Raw genomic sequence first — 26,047 nt, 5'->3', positions numbered from 1 at the left:
CAGGTTTACTTGATGTACCTAAGTCTTAAATAGTAGAGTAGGAGCCAGAGCTTTCAGCTCCTCTCCTGTGGAGTCATCTCCCAGTTTTCATTCAGGAGGCAGACACCCTCTCTACGCTTAAGAGTTGGCTTAAAACCTTCCTTTATGATAAAGCTTATAATTGGAGCTGGCTCAGGTCTGTCTTGGACCTGCTCTTAGTTATGCTGCTATAGGCCTAGACTGTCTGGGGACACATGGAGCTTCTCTTTTCTCCTCATCCTCTTCATCACATTTTTGTTTCATTAATACATGTTACTGACTTGACTTCGTCCCCTTCGTCTTTGTGCTTCCTCATTGCAGATCGAGGATCGCTGCTGTGGCCACATCGTAGATCGTGGTGGCAGCTGATCGTAGAATATGATTACAACTAGATTGCTTAATATATAAGTATTAGTATTTATATAGCACTTTTCTAGTCCTGATGACCAGTCAAAGCACTTTTCACACATTTCACAAATTCAAACAGCTGACCTTCTAGTGAGAGGACGACCGCTTGTGTTTTTATTGTGTATTAATAATTTAAACATTGATACACCTCTCCAGCTATGTTAGACACTGTCTTTTCTCATGAATGTTGTAAATATTGTTATCTTACTGATGTGCTCTGTTACACACAGCATCTCCTGAGCTTCTGTCTGTCTTAGGAGAGGGATCCCTCTCATGTGACACATTGTGTTTTTCGCTAGCTTTTCCTCACTCTTGTTGAGGGACAGAGGATGTCACACCTTGTTAAGCCCTATATGAGACAAATTGTGAATATGGGCTATACAAATAAGATTTGATCGATTGATACTGTTGGCCCTGTGTTAACTTACATATGACAATAAAACCTAAAACTTGAACTTGAATCCTGATATTTGATTGATTAGTATGTACCCATCAATGTGAATTGATATCAATCCAGGACACTGTTTCAAGGCTAAAGCGAAAACATCTTCGACCTGTTCTCATCCTAGATCCATACCTAGATAGAGTGCACTGACTCACTATGAATACATCCCTGTTCACTGCAGTGAGATCAACCTGCAGAGCACCTGACCTGACCATGCGCCCTTTTGCAGGAGACACCTACTCCCAGAGGCTCCCTGCTCCTCCTGCTGCTGCTCAGAGGGACACAGCAGCTTGGTCACCACACGGTGGCGCAGTGGAGCTCCTGACACGAATCCGTGCGCTTCTTTTTCCACTTCTCTCTGGAAAACATCAATGGGAAGAGTGGATTTGCATGTCCGGCCGCCTGTGCCAATGGGCGCACAGGAAAGGCTGGGTTAGCGGGTGGAGCCGGGGGAAGCAGCCCGGTTAGTGCACAGTCTACACGCAAAGCATCCGAGGTGACTACTCACACAGCGAGATCCTCAAACCCTGTGTCCGTGCGTTTTTTTTGTTTTGATCGCAGGAGTGAAGCTGGATCGCTGTTGTGAACCGTTTCTCTGTTTGAATGCGAGCGTGCGCGTGTGTGCGCATCGGAACCAGGTTGATCTGCGGCTCCACCTCGCCTCGATCCGTCGCCCTCCCAGTGCGGATGAAGAAGATTCGGTGAAATATTTACAGATCCTCATCTTTCCTGTGGTGAGCTGTAGTGTTTTCAGTCCGGGGTCCTGGATCCACACAGGGGAGGAGCGGGGAGCAGATCAGCCGTCGATCTCTTGGGTGAGTTCACTGGATTTTTTCTCTCGTCCCCTCTCGTCATCCCCCCATGTACTGACACTTCCAGGCTTATGTCTTTACAATCAGTGAGTGAAGGGATGGATGAGTGCGTGATGAAGAAGTGAGCGATCCACTCAAAACCACATGTAATGGTTGATTTGGGTGGGTTTCACACCAGCTGCTATTGGGCCCATATGTGTGAAATGAATGAAATGTCTATGATGATGGCTTTTATCTTTAACGAAGCAAAAACAATAGTGTACATGACTCAAAACTACAGACTCACAGATCAACCTAACATGGTTATTGTCCTGTAGAAATATCCCAGTGAAGCCATATTGTAATAAAAACTGTAACTTTCAGGCTCTGCTGTTATAATATTGATCATATTATGACCAAATGACACCCATCATTGCATCATTATTGGCATGGGAATGGAATAATGTGGTATCGATGGAGCTGTAAAGAGTCACCTTGATTATTGGGTAGTGGTTGGCTCATAGTTTTGCAGGTCTTTCTAAGAATTTCTTTCTCCTGGACAGCATGCACGGCCTCTCAAACAAGAGTTTTTGAATACTTCTACCTCTCTCCAACATCCCCTCCATCTTACCCCCCCATCATGCACCATGCTCGGTGATGAGCTGTTCTTTTTTTAGGGATGGTTACATCATTTTCAGAGTTACTCAGGGCTTCTTCTTCTGCTGCTGCTTTCTCCGATCTATCCCTGCTCCCTGATGTAAATAGGAGGTTGGTAGGGTACCAGAGCAAAAGTGCCAAAGTATGGCTTTCAGACTGGAGTCATAATGCATCCACACACACACACACACACACACACACACACACACACACACACACACACACACACACACACACACACACACACACACACACACACACACACACACACACACACACACACACTTATGCACTTCGCACATGCCTTCGTATATGGACCTGGTAAATGCATGCCGCTCCATTGTCTGTGGAGCTCCATCTGTTCCGTGACATGGCATTCCTCAGACAGCCAGTCATGCTGTTGGGGGGGGGGGGGGGGCTTCACCCTGACCCACTGCCTCAGAAAGAGAGAGAGAGAGAGAGAGAGAGTGTCACATGGGGTTTATTAAGAGAGGAGGTGCAGGGCTCAGGGTGTCTCAGCCCGCAATCCTTACAGACCACCTGCGTGGACAGCTCCTGCTCAGGCCAGGGTGGAGAGGTTTGGCCCAGTGTCAGTTTAGTGGAGCTCTAAATTGGGCCTGAGACTAGACTAGAGGATGGTGAGTTTAGTTTGGAGCATGAGTTATGTTCGGACTGGACTTGTTTTGGAGCTTGAGTAGGAGGACGCTATGTTTGAACCAAAGCCAGAGCGAGAGAGGAGCTGGGTATGGTCTGTTGTAGACACTAGAGACGAGGTATGGTCCAAAACCTGGATGAGGTGGGCTGGAGAAGGTTTAAATTTGGTCTGGAGCTGGGATGAGAGGAAGTCAAAGTCCTGTGACTGACGCTACATCCATAATACTATTTTTTTCTTTTGAACATAATTCTGCCTGATACTCTGGGCATTCATACTACTCTGGAGCTTTAGAGATGCTAAAACGTAGAAGTTTGGAAATGCTGCTGGACCCAGACCAGTGTGGAGAGTTTTGGCCCATCGTCAGTTTAGTAGAGCTCTAAATTGGACCAGGCTAGAGTATGGTGAGATTGGTTTGGAGCATGAGCTACATTACCATTAGGTTTGTTTTAGAGCTGGAGTAAGAGACTGCTATGTTTGCTCCAAAGCCAAGGATAGAGAGGAGCTAGGTTTATGGTCTCTTGCAGTGTTTGGATCACAATTTAGGTCTGGGAAGCCAGGTGCAACACTTGAAAACAGACGCTATAGTTCACCATTGTTGATGTTGGGCTTAAAGTCAGCTGCTCAGTGGGAGAGGTATAAAGTGACGTAATGATGTGTCTCTACGGGGGCTCTAGCTCATGGAAAAGCAAACTGGTTCTCACAAACTTTGCAAGTTGATCAAGCTCGGAACCAGCACTAGCATTGACTAGGTATGGTCCAAAACCTTGAATGAGGAGGGCCTGAGAGAGGTTAGATTTGTTCTGGAGCTGGAATTAGTGGAAGTCTAGGTGTGGTCTAGGGCTCTGACTGAGGAGGGCTACGTTTGGTCCAGAAATAGGACTAGAGGAAGGGCCGATTTGGTCTACAGGGCTGAGGCAAGAAGAAAAGAAGGAAGAGAGGTCGAGGCTTTAGAAGTCAAATCCGAGGGGTTGCCGGATATAAATTAGCTTCGGTGTGGTTAATCAACGCTGCAACTCAGTCATCACAACAAGAACATAATTACACCACCCCCATTCACACACACACACACACACACACACACACACACACACACACACACACATACACACATACATACATACATACATACATACATACATACATACAGTCCATTTCCCCTTAGACCACTTCCCCTCTTCCACAGCTCTGATTGCTGCATTAGGACTTGGCTGTCTTTTGTTGTCCACACACACACACACACACACACAAACACAAACACACACACACACACACACACACGCCCACGCAAGGGGGAGAGCCGGCCCAGCTGAGACCACAATACAACGGGGATCAAAGGTCATCAAGCTGGCCAATCACTGGGCTTTCTGGGTTGGCTAGTGGCGGAGGAGGGCGTTGCCCCCCCTTTTGTGCTGGTCAGGGTGGGTCCGCTAAACAAGTAGCTCTACTTCCAGCCACGGCCCAGCTACTGCCAGCGGCCTCGCCGTGCTTCCTCCGAGGCCTTCACAGCGCCAGACTGCTGCAGGTCAGGGGCCCGTGCAGCTCAGAGGAACTTCTGTATTGATTTACGACAGGATTTCTGGTTGATAATAGTTTTAATCAGCTGGATCTGAACTTAAGTTGTTGAGCCTTCACTGAGAAGGATTACAAGCAAATAATGTTATGATTTAAACTATAAAACATTAAAATACAACTGCACTGAGGTTTGATTTCTGAGTTGACAGCCATGATGCACAGTGGCTGCTTGTTTGTGCTGTGCATGCGTGTACATTTTTAGATTGTGTGTGTGTGTATTAATTAATGAAACCAACAAAAGCTCTTAAATTAATTACAGAATAATATATTTATAGCAGTGGGATTAGCTAATTAACAAAATTAAATATAAAAAGATAATGAGATTTGAAGCACTAGAAAGATGGTGAGGAGAGGAAGGATGCAAAGACATAAGTGGAGGAAGAGGAAGTCGTGTAGATTTGGAGCAGGGTGCTGAGGAGTAGAGAGAAAGACAAGATAACAGAAATTGGAAGAGAGAGAAAGTGACTCTGCAGAAAGACGGAGAATGGGCGAGTGATCATGTAAAAGAAGAAGAGGAAAAGATGGACTGGGAGAGAATTTGCCACCAGGGAAACTGCGGGAGCCTTTAGTTCCCCATCCCCGCTTGCTGTCTTTTCATTGGTGGCAGAGACTCCTCTCCTCGTTGGACATGATCTTGCCAGTTTGCGCAGAAGTTCTGTCTCAGAGGAGATTGTCCTCTAACATTTACATCCATGTCATCCTCCCTCTCACTTTCTTACACACACACACACACACACACACACACACACACACACACACATAAAACACGCACACATAACACACGCACACACTTCCATCTTTGCCGTCTGATGCCTAAGTGCCTTCAGTATGTGCTGAGTGGAGTTATCAGATTTTTGCTGGCTAGTTAGATCCAACCACTCCTCTCTTCCTACTTATAGTAGTTCCATTAGTGCACACACTAATGGCATACTCACAGTGCAGAGACATGGTCCTGTTGTTTTGTCTGTGTGTGTGTGTGTGTACATTTGCTGCACGCCCTTATTGGTGTGCATTATGCTTATGTGGATTGATAAATGATTGGAACAATGGATTTGAAAGCCATGTCTTATGTGTGAAGGCAACGATTTGTGTTGTGCTATGTGTTTGACCATGCGTGTGTGTAGAGCGATGCTCACTGGCTTGTGTGTACGTGTGTGTGTGTGTGGGGGGGGTGGGGGGGTGTGTGTGCCTGTTTCTCTAGTGATCAGCAGTTTATTTCTTTGCTTCAGTAGCTTTTTTCTCTGCAGATAACAAGAAAAGTGGAAATGGGTCTTTCTCAGGCGCAACTCCAAGTGGGGCGCTCATCGCCACAAATAACTCACTTTGAGTTTGAATTATTGGCATCTTGATTTATATTTTGATGATGACCTATTTCAGCTTATTTAGCTGTTGAAGATTAGACGCAACATCTCGATGAAAGAAGTGCCTTTGAAACAGAAAATCCCAAATGCTAAAAATGCTTCAGTCTCAACTTCAGCCTCTTGCACACCACATCCCTCCCTCAGGGTCTGATTTGATCTATATGCTTTCACAAGCTTTTAGCAGCTGCTTTGCTTGCTGCTTTTTCGATTGTTTTCACATGGTTTGTCCCAAATTACACTTACTGCACCTACTGCGAACGTATACCACAAACCTCCTGATGCTGTGTGAACACAGTGTTGTGCTGCCTTTGCACCATTTCTACACAGAGTGATGACTGGCCTATATGTGGAGGAGACTCAGTCCCAGTAAGATTCATGGGAGAACGACCAAAGCTGTTTTCAGACCTGAACACCGGAGAATGCCCACACAATGGAATCTGGACATTTTCCAAAGAAAACAAACGGTTAGCCTTGTAAATACGAACACTGCAAAGGAATTTCTACAAACTATGTATAAATGGTCACTTGGACTCAAGGATGAATTGAACAGATTTTGGTTTTCAAAGGTCAAAGGTCAAGGTCACAGCGGATTTTGGTACAAACGTTCACTTGGAGTCAAAGATGAACTGATTATATTATAGTTCTTGAAGGTGATGAACACTCATAAGGAATTTCCTTACATTTGGCACAAACATTCACTGCAACTCAAGGATGAACTGATCAGAATTTGGGTGGCCGAAGGTCAAAAACCTTATTTGCCTTGTGAAATTTGGTTCAGTTTTTCATCTGGCGTGTGTTAGAAACGTCATCACTCATGATGAATCCTCTGGAGGATCTCCTCCTGTGTTCTCACATACTTTGGGACTGGCAGGAGAAACCCTGGAGCCCATCTACTATCTGAAGTTCAATGGCATATCTGTGACAGTATGTAGCTATAAAACAGTGTACATGCTTTCAAATTTTCCCTGGATTAAAAATAAATACGATTGCATAATCAGGATTCTCCATTAGATCTATATGAGAAGGTAAATGAGCGCAGATGGTCTTTCTGCACCATAATGCATGGGAGAAACCCTGGCATTGTCTAATCTCCTGTTATTTACAGTACCTACAGCTCATGTACGATGACTTTCTCCCTGCACGTGTCGGGTTTAATTCAAAGCCTGTACTATGTGAGTGTGTTTGTAGCTGATGGTTTCACAGCCTTTAATTCAACAGTGGCTCCTCCGCTGTACTATTCCAGTGTGACGCCGGGGGAGAGAGATTGTTAGCAATAGACCGAAGAACCCAAGTTAAATCTCCCAGAGCACAGAGGGGCCCATTCACTGTGCTATGTGAAGAGTGGAGAGAGGGAGAGAGAGATAGAGGTTGCAGCGAGTGAGGTGGGGGTGGGACAGGAGCGGGGTGACGCTTAAAGCGTTTTTTATGGTTGATGGCGTGCATCTGTCGGGGTGTGAGTGTGTTGCATCGCTCCACCGGCCTGGCTGAAGCAGTCGGAGACCCAGAGACGGGGTGAAGGATGGAGGACAGCTGATAGCACTCCACATGATAGAGGACACACAAAGAAATAAAGCTCTGTACGTGTGTGTGTGTGTGCTGTGTGACCGAGGGCGAGAGAGGGGGCAAGTTCGAGTTTATGAGCAGCCACAACTCACCTCCCCACAAATGAGTCACTGGAGTATATGTATAGTGCATGTGTGTGCATGTACTGTTAGACTAGTAGCTCAGTTGTGTGTGTGTGTGACAAGAAATGACAAGGGCTGACAAAATAAATGTCAAGCAACGTGAGTGTCGAGCGAGGCTGTTTGAAAACTCTTCACAGGGGGTGCAGGAATGACACACTGGAGGTAATGGTGGCTCTCACATTACCCTGTATGACTTTCTAATGAAATACTATACTTAGCAGGGCTTATTAGAGCTTGACTGATGGATCAGCCAGGATGATATATCATCTCCATGAGAAAGTCACTAATGAGCTCTGCTAAGCTTATTTATTTATCGTGAAACGTCTGGCTCAGTAAATTGCAGTTTATTTTACATTTAAGGAATACTTAAAAAGTCACTTTTACTCACAAGATTCATATCAAAAAGAGTTAGTTATGCTCGGTAGTTATAGAATATTTTTTAAATAATGTGTTGTGTTTCTTGGGGTAGTTTTTCCTTACTCTTGTTAAGAGTTTAAGGACAGAGGATGTCACACCTTGTTAAACCCTATGAGACAATTGTATTTTGTGAATATGGACTATAGAAATAAAATTTGATTGATTGATTATTTTTCTATTATTGTCATATATGAATTTAAATTGTCCAGTATTGGTATTTGATATTAGTCCACAGTGAAATCGTCCACTTTTACTTCCCTAAGAAAATTCTGTTTACATTTCGCTCCTCTTTTAGCCGACATTTAACCAAAGCAAACTTTTAACAAGCTGTTCAAACAGTTGTCCCTGTCCCTGCCTGGTGCAGGAGTCACCGTCTTCAGGCTGAGCAGCCCTGTCTCCCTTATCCCCCACAGCCCAACCAATGCAGCAGCCTTCCAGTCTCAGCTGCAGGAGGAGGCGAGCAGCACTGTGTTGAATGACATATTAGTTGGCATAATTGCAGGGGGTCCGTGGGGATTTCTGTTTGTTTTATTATGAAAAAAATGATTAAATACATTTAAATGACAAGAATTCAAACACTGTAATTATGTTTCCACATAAACGGCCATTATATGAAACAAAAACTGCTGCTTGAAACTTAAACAGCTGCTTAATTTTAGTTTTCAGTGTGTACTGTATGAGTTATTCTGTCGCTTATATAATTATATATATGATAACGTTGATTTGATTTAGTTGACGTACATTGAAGTTGTCTTTACATCTTGCCCAGAATCCCTGGCCAAGGAGTTTTAACAGAGAGGAGGTTTTATCAACCAAGGGAGACTCTTGGTTGATAAAACCTCCTCTCTGTTTACCATGCGATGACTCATGGTTGTCATGGCGAGAGGCTCTGACAGCAATGCAGCTAATCGAGAGCATCTGACTCCACATGACTGTCCTCCCTTCATCTCTCTCTGTGCCTCCATCAGTCCATCGCTTTTGAGTCTGGCCTCTTTTCTTTCCTTTCGGCCTTGCTATCTTTGTGTTCGCAGACTTTCATTCGTTCTTTCTGCCACACCCTTCTATTGCGCTTCTCCTTTCATCCCTCGTTTTAGCGCCACAACACTCACCAACCTTTAATAAACCTCATAGGTTTTCTTTTCACACCGTATCCCCTCACTACTCCTCTCCTCTTTTCCCCTATCCCCCTCTCAGTCCCTTGCATCTGCCTGTCTTTCTATGGGGGGCCAGCTGTGCACCAGATGTGGCTCACTCTCCCAGCTGTTGGCATCATGATCATCATGAATACAATGGAAAGGATGAAAGTAATCCCTATAAAACATGTGAGAAAGATAAATATGCAAAAATGCAAGAAGGAAGGATAAAAAAAAAAAACAGTACTATTAATTACAGTCTAGTACGGGAATGTTTTATGAGATGTAATTGAAGCCGATCATAAACACTGAGTACTACAGATGCACTGTAAATCCTGAGAGGACTATCTGATGATGCTACAGTGGATAAATATGCTATTAAATGGAGTTAGGTCCCTTTTGAAAACAGACAGATTTGACTGTAAATCCCTATTATGAGATTGGAGGCTTGTTTTCATTAGAAACCCCATAACACAAATGCTAAGAGGTGTGAAGAGTAGAGTAGAGGAGAGGAAGAGGAGGGTCACTGCTGTTTGAAATAATCCAGATATGAACTTTTTTAGAAATTAAAAATGAGGAAAGTGCTTGAAGAAATGTTTCACCTCACAGCTTATGTTTCTCTCTCCCTTTTAAAGTAATACTTTTAAATTTTGGTAAATATGCTCCCCTAATTTATTGAGGAGAGATCAGATATTTGATACCTCTCTCTGTATTTTATAAACATAAATCAGGTTATCTTAGCATTTACACTCCAGGGGGACACAGTTAGTGTGGCCCTTACTTTAAAATATACATAGCAGCCTCACTAATTAACATCTTGTTTGTTGAAGTTATAGAAAGCGAAGTGTAAAACGGACAGACTGGGAACAACGCCCCTTCCCACAGTTTACTGCTCAGCCAGTGGAGCACGTCCAACTAGAGACTGAGCAGGACCTTGCTTCCTGTGGACATCCAGTTATACACTCCGTCCCATTTCTGCACACATTCACCAGTACTCTGATGCTAAACTACTGCTAATTTACTGTTGACCCACGTTACATTTTTCATTCGCTTGATAGTTACACATTAGTTAATTTACCGTTAAATTATGGTTAATCATTTTCACATTTCCATTTTTGCCCTTTGGTCACATACTGTATTACGATTATAATTTTTAAGTGGGTTTTACATTAGTTTTTACATTTTTATTTCTTCCGTCTGCATTTGTCTGTCTGTCTGTTAGTTAGCAGGATTATGCAAAAATGCTGGAAGGATTTCCACATGGGGCGGCTGTGGCTGAGGGGTAGAGCGGTCTTCCTCCAACCTGAAGGTCGGCAGTTCGATCACCAGTCTTCCCCATCTGCATGCCGAAGTGTCCTTGGGCAAGATGCTGAACCCCGAATTGCCCCTCATAGAACAACAAAGTGCTGCTAATAGATGCACTGTATGAATGTGTGTGTGAATGGGTGAATGTAAGTGTACTGTAAAGAGCTTTGAGTGGTCATCAAGACTAGAAAAGTGCTATATAAATACAAAACCATTTACCACATAACTTGGTGGAATGATGCAGTATGAGTCAGGAAAGAGCCCAGTGAGCAGATCTATTTAACATTGTGTGATGTGTTTTTTTTTTTCAACAATTTCATCGATTTCTCAGAGAAAAATACATCACTGTTGGACCTTGGAGGAGAAATGCACTCTCTGAGTACCATTCTAGTTTATTTACTTTGTCTTCCCAAACTGAGTGTTGAGAAATTGTAACAAAGTAATTTTCCTGCAGGGATCACTTCGATTCTGATTCTGATTTGGAGCCAGGCTAGCTGTTCCCCTTCCTCCAGTCTTTGTGATGAGCTAAGCTAATCATCTGTCTCTTCTCCTCTGTTTACATTGAATACTTACACACGTTATACTTCAGAAATGTGTAGCAGCATGATATATATAGGTCTCAAATATTAGTATAAAGACATGCTGTGTGTGTTTTATTTTTGGCTGAAAGTAGCTGGCCAATTTACCCATGATGTTAGATGTGTTTACGACACAGAATTTCCTGTTTTATGGCTCTCATAATCCTTCACAACCCACAAGATCATCTCAGGTTGTTGATTTTGTGAAATAGTATTGGCTTCAAATTCTGTGGGAAAGAAAAATCTGGAATACAAATCAGACTGGTTTTCACACGACAGCTCCGCATTTGCTGGTGCAGATGGATGGGGCCCCGGGCCAAGAGGAAAGACGTGAGGAGCCATCGTAGGTGCTGGGGAGATGGACAGAGCACAGGGAGAGAAAGATGAAATGAGGGCAAGAGGGAGGAGGGAGAGATGTCTTGTTTTGCAGGCTGGTCTGCTGTAAAATGTCACAGCCTCTGTGAAAAAAAGAAAAGCATGCTGGAGATGGAGATTGTTGATAGTGTTAGCATTTAGAGTGGATTGTTCATGTTGTGACCGCCCCCAGGGACTCTGAGGCAAATACTTTGCGAAAAGGGCAATGGAGAGTAACATTTTGACTGACTATAGCTCATTACACAACAACCATGTTGGACTGTAGCTAATGGGCAGCGACTGACCTCCACACCTTTTCTATACCTCTCTTTTCCCTCATCAATTTTGTACATAATCCTTCCTGTCTTTTTTCCAATTTCCTCTCAGTCCTTGCTAACTTTAAAGCTCCTCCTGCTTTCTATCCTTCTCAGTCATCTCCCTTTCCTTCAAAAGATCCATTTCTTCATCCACCTCACTTTCCCCCTCTGTCTGCCTCTGTCGGTCAGAGGAAGTGGCAGTCTCTGCCTGCTGGCTCCCAGAGGAACAGAGCGGCCTTTGTCTGTTTTGAACTGTAGGAAGATGAGTAGTCCGTCCGCCCAGCAAGCCCAGCAAGCCCAGTAGGGATTCAGGATTTGTCTGTGGCAAGCTAACCGACCAGAATGCCTGTAAATCAGATAGCCAATCAAGCCAGGGCCTTCCTGGTCTGTATACAGCTAGCAGTCAGTCAGTCAGGTATTATGTTAGGCTCTCATGACTGTTAGGAAGCATGGATGAGAAAGCATGGTGCACAGGGACCGCAGACCTTGGTTCAACGTTTTCCAAGCATAACCAAAATGTACAGTGACTTTGAAACCCGAACAGCAAATAAACTCCCCCACTCACTTGCGCTCATTTCCAAATGTGAAATTATTAAAGCCCAATTCATCACTTCCTGCAATAAACGCTATGAGAGCTACCAGAGCGGACTGCCAGATGATATAAAATGCAGAGTGTTGCCAATTCAGTGACTTTACAGACTCAACTCCTTCGACAAATCCTCAATAGAAGAGACCAGACTTCTGCATCTTCTTTGTCTGGTGAGAGGTGTGTGAGGCAAGTGTACGTATGGCAGTTGTCATCAGCTGTTTCAGACATTAACTAAAATGTCCAGATGATTGGGACAATTTCAGTTTGCCTTTCTCATATGAAGCATGCAGGAGGACATTTTTTTGGGTCAGACGTGTTCACAGCAACAGGAAAATATCCGGAATGTTCAGGTGAGGGATGGGATGGGATTTGTGTTCTCTCATGCAGCCCCTCCAGAATATGTCAGACTGGACTTTAGTGCATGTCTTGTTCTCTTTAAATCACAGTTGTTGTGTGGTTACTCATAGTTTCACTGAAATAATGAGGCAGTCTGTTTCTGCTTCAGTAAAGATTCCTGGTCACACTCTGAATTGACCCTGATCTCATTACAAGAAAGAAGCACAGAGAACTAATGAAACAACCAGAACAGGTTAGATGCAGCATAGTGTGCATGGTCTGTGCAAGCTCATTTAACCACACTCCTGTCTGCACCAACTTCTTTGCCGAACCACATCACATCCACGCCCTTTTGGAATAGGAAACCAAAAACACATCCAGTAACATTGATTTCTTTATTGTATTTCATAGCTGAAAACTACTTCACATCATTCCACTCGACACGACCCTTCTGATGTAATTTCCGCTGCTTTGACTACAGGCATGATGAAATTGAAGATACAGCTGGGGTTCTTTTTCTTTTTTTCTTACGTTCGACTTTATTGGATGGGGCTCCAGGCACCTCAGGCCTCGACAAGCCTTAACAAGGAGATCAATAGAAAGTTTATAGACTGTCGTCACACAGGCTGTGTCAGCTCACACCTCGGATCACAGAGGAATATTTGGGAGACAGACACCAAGGAGACGCAACCAGCGTGGAAATGATTTGATGTAATGGGAACACTATGGTCTGATTACCGTGGAGCAGCTCCTCATTCATCTCTCGCCCCGTACTACCACTCCGGTCTCTGTGAAGTCGATATGTCAGGGGAGGTGAGCTCGCATTAGCCATTCTCTTTAAGCCTCCCTTCCTTTGACAGCACCCCTCGTCTCTCTGTTTTTAAAGAATGGTGGTAGAGGTGGAGGAGTAAAAAAGGAGGATGACAGAGGCGATAAAGCGCTTGTGAGAGAAGAATAAAAATATATGGCTTGACACCAGTCTCACTCATTCACATCCTGTATCTGGATCGTCTGATTCACCAGATGGCTGCTTGATATACTTGTGAGGGGAACAAGCCCGGGACACACCACACTCTGTGTGTCTGTGTGTCTGTGTGTGTGTGTGTGTCTGTGTGTCTGTGTGTCTGTGTCTGTGTGTGTGTGTGTGTGTGTGTGTGTGTGTGTGTGTGTGTGTGTGTGTGTGTGTGTGTGTGTGTGTGTGTGTGTGTGTGTGTGTGTGTGTGTGTGTGTGTGTGTGTGTGTTTGTGTGTGTTTACATCCTATCTGTCCAGTGTTGCCCACTGTGCTCCACATAGGGAACGTGTTATTGCTCTTGCTTTGCATTCTTGAGAGCCAGAGGAGACTCTCAACCTCTTATAACCCCGTTCTCAGCTGTAGACCATCTTTGAAGCTTTTTTCTCTCTTCCCTCCTCTCTCTTACACACACACACACACACACACACACACACACACACACACACACTTACAAACTCAGCACAGCTTCTTTCCTCACATGGATTTGTTTACATCCTGGCAGCCACCTCCCACAGTACGTGGCTGCGACACAGGCTGTATGGAAGACATACTTCTTGCTGAAGTGCTGCACAGTCAAACTGTATTTGCAGGAGATGATGATTTGGCTATAAAGTGAATGCCCCATTTTGACACAAATGCATTTTGAAAGATTTTTGAGACTGGCTGGTTGTTAGCACAGGGAGGGAAGCCGACTTGGCATACTGGTTTCGTATCCCGTCCTTTCCTTTTCCCTGGAGACATGTTGTGATGGACAGATTCTCAGTCTGCAGAGAAGTTGCATGAGGCCTCGATGCCTGTGAAGTGGAGGGACTGTTTATGCATGCTGTCTATATCTATTTCTATGTAGGTGTATGATGATGGCTGCTGCATCACAACCACACTCCGTCTATGTGGAGTTTGCATGCGCTTCCTGTGTCTGTGTGGGTTTTCTCTGAGAACTCAAGCTTCCTCCCACAGTCCCAAAACATTCAGATTGGGGTTAGGCTCTAAATTCACTGTTGGTCTCAATGTGAGTGTGAATGTTTTGTTTGTCTCTGTATGGTGCTCCTGCGATATGCTGGCAACCTGTCCAGAGTGGACCCCACCTCTCGCTCAGTGTGAGCGGGGATTGGCTCCAGCTCCCCCGATGACCCACAAAGGAGAAGTGGTATGGATGATGGATGGATTATTGTGGCTCCTTCTTTTACAGAATGTGTGTGCTTCTGTATCTTATTTTGTGAACGAGATCAAATAGTCAGATGAGGCTGATGAGTACAAAAACCAATCCTATTCACACATCATGCATGCACGTTCATTTCCCCATTGTGCTGCATTCCGCGTTGCTCTACACTACTTTCCTTTCGCTCCCAATTTTCATCACCAATTCCCCAGTGCACATCTACAGTATTTAAAACTTGCCTAACATGCAAAGAGAATAATCTAATCTAATCTAGTTTGCCTCAGGCCCCAGATTCACAAAGCAAAGTTAGAGAGATTTGGTTCAGTGTGCTGTGAAGGCTACTCCCTCCCCTTATCTGTACACCACTGTATGTGTGTCTCACAAGATATGAAACAGAAATATAATTTTTAAATAAAAAATAAAGCTGAGGCAACAACACAGTGTTGTACTATAAAGTATGTACAAGTCACTTTGTCTCATATTCAGCCTTAAAATCACACTTTTTCTTGAAAGAAATTACTTTTCATAGGTTTCTGCTATAACTGTGTCTGTTTCAGTCACAAGACCAGACAGAAGAAAACATGACAAGATTAAGAAACCATTTAATTTACAGAGTGTAAGACTGAACTTTGATGAGATACAAAATATTTACTTAGCAAAATGTTCCTTCAAGTATACTCTTGATACCATAAGTGCATTTGCAAGTCATAGAGCTTCGCGCGTGTGTCTGTGCATGGCTCTATGTAGGTCTGTGTTATCTAATACAATCTGTCCATATGTAATATTCAAACTGCTAACCCTTGAGGGTAAAGAGACAGAGGAGAGGAGAGCAGAGGAAGAGGAGGGTTTCCCTATATCACCAATAAATATCATCCTGGAACCTGTTTAACTTTAAGAAGGAATCAAACACAGAACAGATTTAATAAACACACACAGAGTTGCAAAGGCTATTTGGCTCAGTTAGTGAGTATCCAGATCCCTCAGTCATGGGTGGATTAATACACAAGTTACAAGTCCTCCTGCCTGCCAGTGACTTAAAGGTCATGGACGGACGCACACACACACACGCACGCACGCACGCACGCACGCACGCACGCACGCACGCACGCACGCACGCACACACACTCACGTTCTCCTTCTTCAAACAATTCAAACTGTATTCTCTTTTGAGTACAACTAACATATCAGAGAATCACTAATATTTTCAAACCATCCTAACATGTGAGTATAGCAGTGTGTAGTGAAGCACAGAGGAACATCTTTGAAGTATTTAGGAGCAAAACCACTGCTTCTCTTCAACAGAGTCCATCTGTTCTGAACTCTGCTGTAACATCGACCAGTCATATTTCACTTGGAGCCAGGTTGGTGTGTGTTGTTGAGGTGGGAAACATTTGGATGCAGTTTGTCCCTGAACCAATCACAAGCCAGTAAGGTATGCTATGGGGCAATGGAGGTAAAAAAAAAAAGGAAAATTGATTCAATATTTAAGTTAAGTAGAGTATTTCTAATTAAAACAGCAATATCAAATTCAGGAGAGACCGACTGTAGCTCCCAAGTGACTCCCCTTAATTCCTTTATGCCCAACTGCCTGAGCTTGGGCTAATTATACTTACTTAATATTATTAGTATTATATTTTCTTTTTCTCTTAATCCACCAGACGTTTGGCCTTTACTCACTCTTTTTCTCCCTCTTTCTCTTTGGCTTTTCTTTTTCAAATATTGTTCTGCTCCGATACAGCAGATTCCACTCGCCAGGCACACGCAACGAAGTGAAAAACAAGAATGGAGCTTGAATCAATTACTTTGTGGATGCATTTATTAGGTGGCGCTCTGGATAATAATAATAATTCATATAAATATAATATTTATATGAATTATGTCTGATCTGTGCTGATCTGCTGTCAGCCTGGATGCAGATCATAATGAAGGGAGGTGTTGAAGCTCCATGAGTCATCCTCTCTTTCCAAGAGGCGTGGATTAAGAAATATGAGATGCACTGTAACAGAATGCTGTTTAGGAGCGCACCATAATTAATGATGCTCTCTCTAAATTGATGTTTGTGCCGTTTAATTAGGTGTAAATGCTTTACTTTTTCTGATAGACACAATGCAAAGCGGAAACATCCCCTGTACTCAGCGATCATCAACATGCTGTATAATAAAAGACTTGCAGAAGCTAATTCAGAGCTATTAACAAAACACATATTCAAAACAGTCTACTATTGATCCATATCCAGCACCTGTGAGGATTATTTAGCTTCCCGTCATTGCTTCAAAATTGTGTGTGTGTGTGTGTGTGTGTGTGTGTGTGTGTGTGTGTGTGTGTGTGTGTGTGTGTGTGTGTGTGTGTGTGTGTGTGTGTGTGTGTGTGTGTGTGTGTGTGTGTGTGTGTGTGTGTGTGTGTGAGTCACAGCCACAGCCTTTGAGTCACACTGATCTACCCAGGGAAGCTGTTTCTGGGTGGGAGATGTCATAGGAGGCTTGTTGGTAGATGTCTGGTTAAGAATATTTCCATATCTCCAGGGCTTTTGTTTGGGGCGTGGTGCTGTGTTTTTTACCACAACTGTCACCATTGCTGTGTTATGGAGCAATCAGAGAGACAACTCTCCTCCTACCGACAGATGGTTGTGTGTGTGGTGTGTCTGCGTGCTCCTGCTGACATTTGGGTGAGGTTTTTTGCTCGTGGGGGAGGGTAAGAGGGGTTTCAGGGAGGAAGAGGAGGTGGAGAAGTGTGGGGAGAGGTCAGCGGAGGCACAGCTGGTAAGACCCCCACTCCAACCAGCTGCTGCCTGAAAAGAGCCTGTCAGCAGCCTGCCGGCCTGCATGTCACTGCCCCGCCCTCTGTCTTGTGCCCCTGCAGCTTCAGCCCAGCTGTTCCAAACTTTCTACTCTCCTCCCCTAACACTCTGCACCCTGACCTCCACAGACAAAAAAGAAAAACCTCGTCCTGCATTTACAAACAAGCATGCATGCTCTTGGGTGCACATACACACCGACACTCATAACCTTGCCCTGTTCAGGCAGGTATCAAGTTAGTTACATCAAAGATGTCCCAGGAGAGATGGTGTAAAGCCTCTGGAGCAAGTAGAGGCCTGAGGCTGGAGTAAATCCACCAGCTGGGTCTTGCCCTCCGCAGTGGACTTGTCTCAGCTGAGGGTTTGGTTGTGGCCATCAAATGACAAACACTGTGGTTTGATATGAAATGCCAGAGCGATGCTGATTGTTTGTCTTGCCCTTAAAACTGCAAATTCGGAATACTGTGCGTCACTGATGACCTTTTCTCTGGAAGCGATTAGTTTCATTTTATCCCGTTGCTGTATGAAAATCAACTCGCCAAGACTTGAAGCAAGATTCAAGAGTGTCTTTGTATCAAAATCAGGTCCATATTTCAGTCTGTTCGTGTAGCTTATTCCGTATAGCTGGGCAATTTTCTTTATTTTATATCTTCCAATAAGGGTAATTCTTTTGTATTATTTTTATGAACCTCCCTCAAAATAAGTTTCTAAATAGGTTCCTACCCTAGTTTCCTGTAGCAAACCTGGTTGTTTCCCTTGGGTGTTATTTCAGTGCTACCCGTCCGTGACCTGCTGCAGTGAGAGCGAACGCTCGGAGCTGAGTGGTGGACAGACGCAAAAATAATTGGATTGGAAGTGTACGATTCCTGTGTTTCTTTTCCTATGAAAGTCCACACTACTCGGAAAACAGAGAAGTTTGGAAACGCTGGTGGACTCGTTTGAGTTTGAAAACTCCGGGCCCTGTGTTTTAGTCTGGACCGGCAGAAAGAGATGTTTGGACACGATGACATAGACTCTGAAGACTCTGAACCGCTTGCTGATTGGATCTTTTCACTCACAGCGTAGCCTTCGCTGATTCGTCAGGTCCTTTTTACATGACTACATGCTACCAGTGTAGCACACAATAATCAATTACAAGTGTCACTGACCCTGTTATCTTTTCTAACAGCGGTTGTGCAGTTATCTTATCTGCACTTTACAATGATTCACTGCTTAGCCTACAGGATACGAGCTATTCAAAACAATTCCTGTGCAAGATATTTCATGTGTGTTCCTATAGACAGGATGTTATGAGTAGTATGGAAGTAGCTGAACATCACAACACAATGCAGAATAAGAGCAGAAAGTGGCCTGCTACACCAAGCGACTCCTAGTGGCTGTTCAAGTCGAGTTCAGAGTCTTTACTCTAACTGCACTGACACACAATAACAACAAAACCCTTCACCGGATTTAATGATGATGGATTTGTGACTTGAAGCAGAGGTTTTATGTCTCTACAAGTTCATCATCAAACTGTTTAGATATTAATGCAATCCTGTAGCTGTCTGGAAGGGAGGCAGTCTGTCTGCAGACATATGGAACGCTTTGATTAACAGTCAGTGCTCGTGTTACTTATACAAATGTGTAGCTGATGGGCTGAAAGATACAAAGGCAAGTAGGCAGGAAGTGAAAAAGTGACTAATAATTTGATGAATTAAAAAGTAAATGATGAGTCTCACCAGATGTACACACCTCAGAGGAAACACTGCTGCTGAATATTTTATTTTTGTTGTTATATGCCCTCCATTAAAAGAAATAAATCTTCCAAGTTCAACTAAACCCAGGGCCACCCATGATGCACCTCAGCATCCCCTGTTGCAGTGGGTGCTGGGGGTGCCACACCCTCGCTCCCTGTCTTCCCCCCGTGCTATTGTTCCCTGGATGATAAGGCCCACGTGCCCCACTATTCAGCATCCTGGTAGGGGGTAGGCGGGCTCTTTGTCTGGCCGCCATTGTCCCAGTCACACGCTTCCATTTGACGGACACACGTGCTGACAAAAGAGAAAGGGAATGGGTTGGGGGGGGGGGGGGGCGAGGAGGGGCCACCACCACTGGCCATTATTCTCGGCGGCGGTGGTGGTGGTGGTGAAAAGACGAGACGCGCTGGCCATCTGTGGTGTGTGTCTGTAATCTGTAGTGACTGGGGGGGGGAACTGCACACGTACACACACAAACATACATGCAAACATACACACACTTCTTGGTTTCTAAAAGAATCCCTCTCTTTTGTCTCGCCACGCTTTTCTAGTGGCATGATGCCTATTGAGGTGTCTTGCCTTGGCTTTTGATGGATGTTTGTTTTGGTGCGGTGCTGAAAGAGAAAGGGGGAGAGAGTGTGTGTGGGTCACAGAGGCCGATATGGCTGAAGTGAACCGACACATGAATGTTGTATATCCTCTCCTCTCGTCTGCGTGTCACAGTGACTTTAGCTGAGAGTCTGTTTTCTAGCAACAGTCCTATAAACATCGTGTCCACTTGTGGTTTATTTACCCGGTTTCCTTCTCTGGCCTCGGATCAGGTTGCGAGTCTTCACCTCTGCTGTGTTTACTCTGCTTCTTCACGATCCCACTCAACTTCCTCTCTCCTGGAGACACACTGATGTTCTGAGAAGTCTAACATGGCCGTGTTTTCTGGAACTCACTGTTGGATGTTTTAACCGAGCTCAAATGCGATATGACCTGTGGATGTCTCCTTTCCTTCTCCCTTCTTTCTTTCCTTTGTTCAAGTCCTTTTCACCCATTCTACTTCCTCGTTATTGTGTGCTCCTTCCCTTCATTCTCTGTTCTCTTCCAGTCCGTATGTGTTTAATTCCTTCCAGTTTCCTTCCGTCTTTGTAGTCTTTCTTCATTCACTGCTCCCTATTTGTTTCCACGACTGCCCTCCTTTCCTTTCCTCTAAATATTTACTGAGTCTGTCTTTTTTTCTTGTCTCTTCTCTTCTTTCACACACACCAGTAAAAGCGATGCATTTGTAGAATACCGCAGGGGCAACGAGGGCATGTCCAATCATGAAGAATGAATCTTGTGCACATTCAAATTTTTTCTATGTTATTAATTTAGAAAATATCATCACAACACCGCTGCAATGGTTTGTGTTGAAGTCCTATTTTGTAAATTATCCAAATTTTCCTAAAATAACTCAGTGAAGTCACCTCATTCATATTTGTTGGAGAGAATCTAGACATAAAGTTCCTCTGGTGTGAGATGTATCCTGATCATAGAGAGTGAGGAGCTTTTATTGTTCAAAAAGGTCCTGAATATCCACACATGGATTATTATTCAATATTCTCTTAAGATTTCAGCTAACAGAGACACCAATACACGCAGCGTGATTCAGCGTCACCACGGTGCATGTCTGCTACTTCCCCTGTGTGTGTTTCTGCGTGACCAGCTTGGGCTTTTAGTTCCGGTCGATAAGGCACGACCATCCCATGAAGGTCATTCAGTCTCGCCTCGCAGCCACAAAATCTCCCAAACCACTGCAAAAGTCGGCCACTGGCGCTGCTCTTGTTGGCGACGATAACAGAGACTGACTTTAATTACTAATTTTTTCTTCCTCATGGGCCTCTGCCGCTCTGTACATGAAAACAATTGTGCCTCAGAGGTATTGTTATTTTGTTTAGTAAGTTTCTGTGTCACCAGATGTTGCTGTAAGGAGAATTGCTGATGTGGGCAAATAGAGGAGGACTGGGCCTCTTTCTTGTGGCCCAGAAAACGCTGCAAGAGTCCCCCTCCGAGGACAGACTTCAGGGCAGGGAGACAGATGGGGGATGTCACAAAGGCAAAGAGATAGATTGACATACAGATGGATAAACAGACTGACAGATAACAGATGCGTAGTATATATAGAGCCAGCATTCAACCGTCTGCTGTGTGTAGGAGGTTGTCAAGTTCAAGATAAGAACAGCAAAATATTGATTCATATCTGGGACAGAAAACAGCTGTACTGTAATTCCCTGTGATGGACTGTATTACCTGTGGTCAACAGACTTTTAAAATATATACATTTAATTTTATAATCCATATATGGAGGCCATTGTTTTAACATTAAGACATCTTCCAAATGTTTCCTGTCCAGGAATGCAGAGAGAGACAGACAAGCAGTCAGTCCGAGTGATGGAGCAGATGTTAAAAGCTTTAAAAGCCTCATTGATTTTAAAGCTCTGGCCTTGTATTTAGTTGCTTTACTAGCATAAACATGCATTATGCATGAATGCATTGTGTTGCCTGTCAACACTTGAAATCTGCTAAAACAATGCAACATTATTTGACATGACATTTACATTAATACAGTGTGATTTGCATTCAGTGCATGCAGAGATGGGTCAGCAAAATGAAGTGAAAAAACTGTGCCTGTCTGGACAGATCTGACATGAGGTCAGAGGTCAGAGGCCACAAAGTGACCTGGATAATGACTCACACACACAAATACACAGCATGAGCACAGGCTGCTGTCAGTGTGATGCGCTCCCTCAATCCAGTAGGGGCGCTGTTACACAGGCAACAAGGCACTATGCCTTGCCTCCTCTCCTCTCCTCTCCTCTCCTCTCCTCTCCTCTCCTCTCCTCCAACACCTCCTATCAGTGTGTTCCCTTTATACATGAAAAAGCAGTAATCCTGTAATTACAGCACATATGGAGCATCAGTAAAGTAAAATACAGGAAGACCCACAGGGAATGAGAGACCAACAACTTTGATTCATTCATTTATTACAATTTCCTTACAAAAATGATATAATAGTAGGCATCATGTTATTTACTTAAAACTCATATATGTCAGTTTTCTTCTGACCTTTCCCTTTTTTACAGTGTAAGTGTTGGTAATTTGGACAGTAATATTAAATGTTCCATTGTTCACCAAACTTTAAATGTAATAATAATAATATAATGTATTGTTATAATTAAATTCTTGATTGCTTCTGACTGTCTTACCACCTGCTCACAAGTATTTTTCTGATACCATCATATGTACAACATATTTACATTGTTGTTTGCCGGCTATAATCTAAAACCTCACAAAAATAATTTTGGGAATTTTTCATCTATTTCTCTCCTTGTTGCTTTTCCTCTATCTTGTTTTCCTGCCCCTCAACAGGAAGACCTCACTGTAATCTGCCTAGAGGGAGGTCTACTTTCACCCACAATGTTGTCACTGTCTCTGTCTCCTCACCCCCATCTGAAGTGTGTGTGTGTGTGTGTGTGTGTGTGTGTGTGTGTGTGTGTGTGTGTGTGTGTGTGTGTGTGTGTGTGTGTGTGTGTGTGTGTGTGTGTGTGTGTGTGTGTGTGTGTGTGTGTGTGTGTGTGTGTGTGTGTGTGTGTGTGTGTGTTCCCTACTTCCTCTGCCTTCTTCTGTCTTTCTTTCTTTCTTTCTATTTTTGTTCTTTTCCAGAGTTGCCCTTTTTTCCTCCAAAATATCTGCCACCCCCCCTTTTCCTTCCCCTCCTCTCTCTCTCTGTCTATCTCTCTCTCTCGGCCCACAAAAAAAGCCCCATACCATCGGTTGCCATGGAATCCGGTTGCCATGCAGCAGTGAGGTTTTCACATTGCCCTGGCATGTATGCGTGTGTACTGTGGTATGACGGAGTTTGGATGCCAAGTTGATTGGGAAGAGGGAGAGAGGATGCAAGGCCTTAAAAAAAAACTAGCTGCTGTCATCTCTTTGGCCCCACACTCCTGACTCATTCATACATGTACACACACACACTCTGTCTGTGTGTGTGTCCAAAGCCACTTGAGGGGACAGTCACACACTCCTCCATCATCTTACAGTTGGTCAATGAGGCTTTGTCTGTAACTACAGGCTTTGTGTGCGTGTGGAGAAAGATAAGTCGGGGATAATGGAGACATATGATGATGGAGAGTCACCGAGAGGAGAAATGGATGACAGGAGGGAGAGAAAGAAGAAAAAACGAGTGGTATTGACCAGAGGCAGAAATCGATGAGCAGCCTGTCAGGAGGAGGCTGGAGGATTTGGCTGCCCTGCCTCACGATTGGACAGCGTGTCCGACTGGGTGCAGTTTTACGGAGTGTGACTGGATAAAAAGAGGGTGTTTGCTGGGTGCTTGTTATAGAGGTGACTGGCTGATCCAAATACATCAGGCTTTCTTATCAGCCAATGATTGGATCACTCGAGTTTGGTTTAGCAGAAGTCAAAGAGGCGTCGTGATAACATGACGATGATCTGGAGCGGCTGAAATCTCCTAACGAAGCACGTAGAGTAAACTCACATAAAGATCAGCCACCTGTTTCTTCAGAGAATACACTCACCTTCATTCTCATAGACTCTTATTGTTGCTTCTTGTGTTCTAATGCCACATTAGCTCATGTTACATTATGTTAAAGATTTCGCTAATCAATATTTTTTATATTATGATGGATTTAATGAGGTGGTAATAAATCAATATTGTATTTAAAGCTTATTGTTCTGCCTCATAGCTGCTAAAAAATAACTTAATGTAGATTTAAGAGGTGGCTGTTCTAATAGACTGACACAGTGCACACACACACGCACACCATTGAGGCTTTTGTTGCATGCCTGTCACATGTGGTATTTTAAAGGAGATGATGTCATCCAGTGGTCGGGTTTTAATTTCCTCCAATAAGCTCTGTCTTTTCCACATTAAAGAAAACAAGAAAACAAGAAAGTGTTGTTTTCTTCTCTTCTATTCTGGTTATTTTTTCGAGGAAGGAATGCTGTATACGTTGCTATGCATAAAATGAAAAAAAGTAAAACACACTGTCTAAAACGGGAAGATTCAGTCACATTCAAACTAAATTTCTACCTTTTTGCGGCTGGAGTTTTGAGCTGGAGTTTTGTCCACAACATTCTAAACTTCAGCTTAAGTTTTCTGGTATATAACCAGTTGCATTCAGTGTTACTTCTTGATAAACATTGTATTTATATTTGAGATTTTTAAAAGTGTATTTTTAAGAAACAAATGCAGTTTTGACATTACAATCCAGAAAATGTCTGCAAACTTAGGCTCCAGACAGGAGATTGCATCAGGAGATAGTCTTGGACTGACGTGTTCACAACAACAGGAACATTCGCAGATCATTCAGGCGCCAGGTGGTGTCTGGGTAGAGCTAGAGGCAGGACATGACGTATAAATTCCACTGCGGTAATGACAAGCTCTTAAATCACACTTTTTATTTTCAAGTATACATATTCATCTGCATCTTCTATACAGCATACAGCATACACATATTCTTCCAGTTTTGTGTCTGCAGAATGTTTCACACGTCCTCAACACACTTTCTTGACATTTTACCAGGAAGCTGGCAGGAAAAATTCAGGAAAATATCTGAAACAACTGACTTGGACATTTGCGTTCTCGTGTACAGCCCCTCCGGATAATTTCAGGAAAATGTCTAGACTTTAGTCCATGTTTGAAATCTTTTACTGGTTTTTATTTTATCTTCGTAATAATACACACATTTAATGCTGTAAGACTTTACTCTTCTCATCTATAAACTTGATTTTACTGGGTCAAATTTATTCAAGGATTCAGTTTAATTTGAGTTCAAATTTTCTTGCCTGATTAGTATATAAATAAGAAGAAATATGACAAAAACAAACAGCAGCTGCTTTGAGGGAATTAAACTTTAACAACTTGGTGCTGAAGGACTCACAGTGACCACACTTCATTCATTTTAGCATCATTACAGTTTCCGCGAGGATACAGGAAGTAGGTTATTGCTTGTTAGTATATGCATGTCTGCGCTCGAGGGCCTGCTGCCTACTGGCCCATACGGAAGATTGCTTATTGGCACATAAACCTAGATTACTGAGTATTTGTAATGTGGTTTTGTGTGTGTGTGTGTGTGTGTGTGTGTGTGTGTGTGCGTGTGTGCTATGTGTGTGTATTACAGAGTGCTGATTAAAATAACAAACTGGCGTGGAGTTACTGAGGCACGGTGGCAGTCAAAGACTTAACATGTTCACAGACACAAACATATTACATGCACATGTAGACAATTACGAACACACTGACAACATGATTGTGTTTCTGTGTGTGTGCTCTAACTGGTGGGAAAGCTCACATGAAACACGTGCCGCAGGGCTTATTTCTTGCGAGCAGGAAGTGTGTCTGCCACAACCTGGCCGGTGAGATCATCATGTTTCATAACTACGCAGCAGCTTTAAATGGCTTATGTTAGCGTCTGCCCATGTACACAGATATACACAGTCAGTCAGATGAAAACGCAAGCAGATGCCTACACACACACACACACACACACACACACACACACACACACACACACACACACACACACACACACACACACACACACACACACACACACACACACGTATTCTGCAGTACAGTACAGCTACTTGGCAGATATGATACACTGCACCCGCCTCTGATTAGTTCAAAACTGTGGCTCCTTTTGTCTTCCTCTGTGGCTTATTTTTAGA

General features: G+C 43.6%; 1 protein-coding gene across 1 annotated transcript in view; it reads left to right on the top strand.

The window, feature by feature from the left end:
- The first annotated feature begins 1,274 nt into the window (after positions 1-1,274).
- numbl (NUMB like endocytic adaptor protein) overlaps positions 1,275-26,047 on the top strand; it is a 61,818-nt gene continuing 37,045 nt past the window's right edge. Inside the window, exon 1 of the mRNA XM_034604203.1 lies at positions 1,275-1,686. The gene's annotated coding sequence lies outside the window, so the exon portion shown is untranslated. The remainder of the gene's footprint in view (positions 1,687-26,047) is intronic.

Source organism: Hippoglossus hippoglossus, chromosome 13 (genome assembly GCF_009819705.1).
Source record: "Hippoglossus hippoglossus isolate fHipHip1 chromosome 13, fHipHip1.pri, whole genome shotgun sequence".
Lineage (NCBI taxonomy): Eukaryota > Metazoa > Chordata > Actinopteri > Pleuronectiformes > Pleuronectidae > Hippoglossus > Hippoglossus hippoglossus.
This window is presented reverse-complemented; position numbering and strand designations above follow the sequence as displayed.